Source organism: Amblyomma maculatum, chromosome 11, assembly GCF_055883805.1.
Source record: "Amblyomma maculatum isolate TAMU_Amacu chromosome 11, ASM5588380v1, whole genome shotgun sequence".
Classification (NCBI taxonomy): Eukaryota; Metazoa; Arthropoda; class Arachnida; order Ixodida; family Ixodidae; genus Amblyomma; species Amblyomma maculatum.
In genome coordinates this window covers 101,480,501-101,486,500 of record NC_139354.1, presented here as the reverse complement: position 1 = coordinate 101,486,500, position 6,000 = coordinate 101,480,501, and the positions used below count along the sequence as shown (strand labels likewise).

At 42.9% G+C, this 6,000-nt stretch overlaps 1 pseudogene; it reads left to right on the top strand.

The window, feature by feature from the left end:
- Window positions 1-1,793: 1,793 nt before the first annotated feature.
- LOC146174508 (uncharacterized) lies at window positions 1,794-3,917 on the top strand (annotated as a pseudogene).
- The last annotated feature ends 2,083 nt before the right edge of the window (window positions 3,918-6,000 follow it).

Below are 6,000 nucleotides of genomic sequence, written 5' to 3'. Positions count from 1 at the left end.
TAGATAGGGGCACAGCCGACAAGGTTGCCCTACCACCACAATGTCGCGAGAACATCATTGTCCGTCCTCTCCCGCGCAACATGCACCCAGAATACCACAAGGAGAGACGGGAGAAGAGGGCAGAAGCACTGGTTAAAAGTGCAAAAGAATTCAGAGTAAAAGAAGTTGCCTACGTAGACGCTGCAAAAGGCCGATCAGGGGCGGCAGTCGCCGCGGTAGTCGATGGTAGCGGCGCACCAGTCGTCTCCGCCACCATCCGAAGCAGAAACATAGACACGGCTGAAGAGGTCGCAATAGCGCTCGCTTGCGTCGGAACGAAGGCTAGATTGATCTTTAGCGACAGTAAAACTGCTCTCTGAAATATCGGAGAAGGCAGGGTCTCGCAAGAAGCAGCCCGAATTCTAAAAGCTGCAAATAAAATCGATTGCAAAATTACCCTTATTTGGGTCCCAGCACACACTTCCGTCCCTGGCAACGAGGCGGCCCATAATTTAGCCCGAGATCTCTACTTCCGGGCAAACGCGGAGCCACCCGACTGCCAGGCGATGGACGAACGTTTGCAAACCTATAAAGAAATAATCGAAAATTATAGATTAGGAAGACGTCTGAAGCCGCCACCGGATCCTAGCTTAAATAATAAAGAGGCCATAGCCTGGCGGCGATTACAAGCCGGAAATTTCCCGAATCCTGTCTGTTTGTTTCACACCCAGATAGATGAGAGAAAAAAACGATAAATGTAAAGCCTGCGAAGCGAGGGGGACCCTCGACCATATACTTTGGGAATGCCCTAAGTCTCCGGGCACTAGGGACAACATTAAAAGTGGAGAAGCCTCCCTAGTAGCACAATATGTTTCTGCAACATTGCAGCAACATTGTCAATGTTGTACAATGTTGCGATAACATTGGACTACATTTATCCAACATAATGCGAAAACTTTCAACATTCGATAACGTTGCTGTAATGTTAACAAGTAAATGCTGGCAATGTTGCCCTAAAGTGGTCTTTCTACATTGCCGCAATATTGTCAACCGATGTATAAATGTTGAACCACATACGATGGCATTGATATATCATTTACTTTATAGGCTAAATGTCGTTCTTTCAGACTACTTCTGGAGCCCAAGCAGAAAAGCCGGTATTAGGTCACTCCACTGACGTTGTCACTTCCCCGCATGACAATGTTTATTTATTTTTTACATTGATTGCAACCTTGCATGTCATCATGCGATGAACAGTACAAGTGTACTTACCTTGTTACACTTAGAAATATATATATATATATATATATATATATATATATATATATATATATATATATATATATATATATATATATATATATATATTTAGGCTGCTGAAATTGCACTATCTTTCAATTCAACATGCGGACTAAAATTATAACTGCTGAAGAAATTTAGTTCTGGTTTCACTGATGCCCCGCAGCCTAATGGTCATAAAGATCGTCGCGAATCCAAATCAAGTTAAATCGCGGCCGCGCCGAGAGCTAGTCCTGCCAAACCGCGTGTCAGCGACAGTCGCGGCCGGCGAATTCTTCACGTGTGTTTCCATAGTCTTCTTGCGGTCGCCGTTCTCTTGCTGCTGTGTCTCATTTCACAAGAATTCAGCTGAAATAACGGAAGCCTGCACAGAGGATAACATCAGTGGTGAGTGTTTTCTGACCTACGTTGTTGAGCTGGGCACGTGTTGGCTGGCACAAAGCGAGCAGTGCATATATGCATGTGTTACCCATGCCCTTTGTGATAATTTATGAAAGTGCTACATTCGTTGTATCATGAAGAGAGTGAAGTGTTCACTAAGCGAAGTGTCGATCCGGCAACGACGCCGAAAAATAGCAGAGGCTGTTAATGACGAATTAGAAAACTGTTCGGCAGATGTCAGTCCTGATAATGGTAGTGACAGCAGATTGTGCGCAATAGGAGAACTGGATCAAGATGCGTTTTCACTGCATAACGTAATTTTATCCTCTTTATCAGTGCCAGCGGAGGATACATATGAAAGTCGTAGTTCTCACTTGTCGGATTTAGGCCCCGCTAGCAGTGTCTCTGACATAGGTAGTGCAACGTCAGAGTTGTCGCGGATTTTTGACAATGACGAGTTGGTGGAGTATGAAGATAGGATGACAGCTGAGTCTGGTGCCGCTACTCAGTGTATAGAGAAGGACTTGCGTGTATGGGCTATTAATAGTCAATTGCCTGCTTCACACCTTAATTATCTGCCTAAAGTGTTGAAGCCATACCATCCAGAGTTACCCACGGATGCTAAAACGTTAGTAAAGACGCCGAGGCATACTGATCCATCAGTGATGGCCAGTGGTCATTACCACTACTTTGGGATTTCTTGTTCTCTGGAAGAACATGTTGCGCTTGTTCCTGCAGATTGTCAGACATTGTCACTCATTGTGAACGTAGACGGCCTGCCGATCTCCCGCAGCTCGAGAAGGCAATTCTGGCCGATTCTCGTGCTTGTGAAGGAAAGCTCGCACTCCTCTCCATTTGTTGCTGCTCTTTATGAGGGTGACAGCAAGCCAGGGGATGTGAGCGTATGCCTAAGACATTTCGTCTCCGAAATGAAGAAGCTGCTTGATGAGGGCCTTATATACAATGGAAAGGTCTGTGCTGTTAAAATTCATGCATTTGTGTGTGTTGCCCCAGCAAGGGCTTACATAAAATGCATCAAGGGCCACACAGCCTATTTTTGATGTGAAAGGTGCACTCAAAAGAGTGCATACTCTGCACTTGACAGGAAAATAATTTTTGATTCTCATGACAGTCCTTTCCGCACTGATCAAGCTTTCAGAAGCTTTGCCCAGGAACATCACCACCATAGCGAGTCTCCACTACAGTGCTTTGGTGTTGGGATGGTCACACAGTTCCCACTAGACTATAAGTACCTAGTTTGTTTGGGAGTAATGAAGAAACTACTAATTTGTTACTGCGCATCTAAAAAGCCGTCAGCTTCAAAGATGTCATCACAGTCAAAGCTTCATGTATCTACAATGCTTGCTAGTTTTGGTTTATATGTTCCAAGTGACATGAAGCGTAGGCCACGTTCACTGCAATTTTTAGAGCAATTGAACGCTGTTGAGTTTACGAACTTTCTACTCTACTACGGGCCACTTGTCCTCAAAGGAAATTTGGAGAGGAAGTATTACGACCATTTTATGAAGCTTAGTGCTGCTATCACCATCCTTGCATGACCAGATTACACAGCGCAAAATGTGGACTTGGCGGAGAACCTTCTTCAAGAGTTTGTTACTGAGGCTGGCTCCCTTTATGGAAAGAGGATCTATGCTTATAACATGCACTCATTGTTGCACCTAGCTGATGACGCCAGAAGATTTGGCCCTCTTGATGACTTTTCAGCCTTCGTTTTTGAAAACTTCCTCTATAAACTGAAGACCCTAGTAAGGACAAAGGCTCAAGCTCTTCAGCAGGTTATCAGGCGCCTCAGTGAGAAACGCCTCATTGGTAATGTTTCCACAGGCTCTCTCAATTCATATCCTAGGCTGTCAGGAGAACACTCAAATGGACCTGTGCCACCAGGATTTCATGGCAGACAGTACTCTTTGCTAGAGTTCGAGGGAACTGTGCTAAAGCTTGGCAGGCTGGATAATTGTGTCCAGCTTAAGGAGGGTCACATTGTATTAGTGACTAACATTTTGCAATCGGTGTCACGGGCCAGCATCTGCGGCCATTATTTCAAAACTTTGGCTGACTTGTATTCACGTTCATTGCCATCATCAGAGCTCCTGGTTTTTGCTGCCAAAGATCTTTCACAAGATCTGTCTGTTTGGCCTATTGATGAAATCAGAAATAAATGCATGTGCTAGCCAAGTGGAGGAGATAATTATGCAGTGTTTCCTCTTCTGCACACATGCCATGGTTTAGTCCACTGAAATGAATGGGCTAAATGAGACAAGTATAGGCTATACTGGTGTACTTGTCATATTTAAACTGTTCATTTCATTGGACTTGCTCTTCTCAAGGTCATGTGATTGAATCCTTGCCATAGTGGCTGCATTTTGATGGAGTGAAAATGCCCTTGTTCTGTGTTATGTCAGTGTATGTTAAAGAACCCTGAATGTCAAAAATTGGCAGCTTTTCACTTTTGTGCCCCTCAAAGTCCATGTGCAGGTTCAGAATGTTAAACCTCAGATTGTGTCATATCGTTACCTGCAGTACAAGCGTAGCAGTTGTATTGTGGAATAATGGGGAAGGCAATATTTTCAGAGATTACTAGTTACTTTCATAATATATAAACCTTGTCTATCAGGAAAGGGAAGCCACATTAATTGACCAAGAGTGATGCGAGAAGGGATTAATGCGAGTTTAGAGATGGGAAAAAAACTATAATGGAGGGCTACTGATAAATTTCAACCACCCGTGGTTATTTAACCTGCACTGACATTCAACACCACATACATGTTTTTCGCATTTCATATTCATCAAACTGCACCCACCATGGCAACGATTCCATCGTGCTAATTCATTTTTTTTGTTCTATAATTTCAGGGGAGAAGATGTACAGCATAGTTCTTTTTGAAGATGAAGATGGAGTTTCAGTTGTGCCCACTTCGTGGATCTTGGAAAATATAGTTAGGTGGACACCATTCGAGAGCACCGCAAAGATAACTGCTGCCATCAAAGAGCGACAACCACCATCAAGTGACTGGAAAAGCTACGGATGCCGAGTGTTGTGGATATGTGGTAGGCTTCTTACCTAAGTTTCTAAAAATGTGCACATTCAAGCACATCAGTAAGGTCAGTGAATTTGTGGCAGTATTATTAGCTAAAATTTGGGTTTGAAGTTTATCTTCTTTGAACCTTATAATTAAGTATTTGCATTTTTTTTTACTCTTAGTATCAGAACTGTTGCTTTTGTGTCAAGAGTAATGGAGGCGGCCAATATTAAGTAGATGAATATACTAAGAATATTAATTTTTGCAGGTCATTTTTATGTTACACTGCTATTTCTTTCATCACTCACAGTGCTAAACAGATGTGTACATATTCTGTTCAACTTTTTACAAGTAGTGCTTTGCATTTCATTTCTTTTTTAGGGAAATTAATATATATATTTTTTTCAGGCAGCTATGAAAGTGCAAGGCTGAAAGAGCAGCAGACAGAATTCACGTCAGATCTTGCCTCAGATGCTGAAGTAACTCGGCAAAGACGGAAGAGGTGGCCACCGGCGCATCTGGAGTCTTCAGATGAAGATAGCATTGCCTTTCCTGATGAACCTCTAGTTGTACCTCTACAAGGAGGATGCCAACACCTGCTCCTCCTCCAGCCAACAGTCGGCGAGGCCAAGGAAAGCATTAGGGATTGTAATTTGTCTTTTTTTATTTTACATCGATAATCACATAAATTCGTAATGTAATCTGTTGAGGGGAAAGATAATTACACGCAAAGTAGAAGAAAAAACAACGTGCCGATGGTGGGAAACGAACTTCATTTATCTGCATGTATGTATATATAAATACACGAAGTAGTTTCCGTTTATACCTTCTCCCCAAACCAAATAATTTGCTAATCAATTCGAAATGGCTTGCCTCTTATACCAAAGTGTTATTCACTTATCGCCTAAGACTTCTAGCCTCCTGGAGTTTTGATTAAAGATTAATTGAGAGATTTAGAGGTCGTAGGCCTGACTCACGCTACAGTCTCTCAATGGCACTTTTTTTTCAGCAATGAAAGGCGAGGCCTAGGGGGGGAGGGAGTGATTAGAACTTTTCCAAAATCCACACATCGCTTCTAATGACCCGTTCTGTGGTCCGTACTGCGACGCCCGACTATAGAAAAACGAAATATCATGGGCTTAGAGTTCACTCCACTCAGAGATGACTATTCACTTCAACCCCCATCTACCCCTCTTCTCTTTTCTTTTTCTTTCTTTTTTTCTAACCTACCCACCGCTTATCCTATGCAGAGGGCAAAAAAGACAACCAAAGGCAACTGGCGCTTTTTTAAGCTATGCCA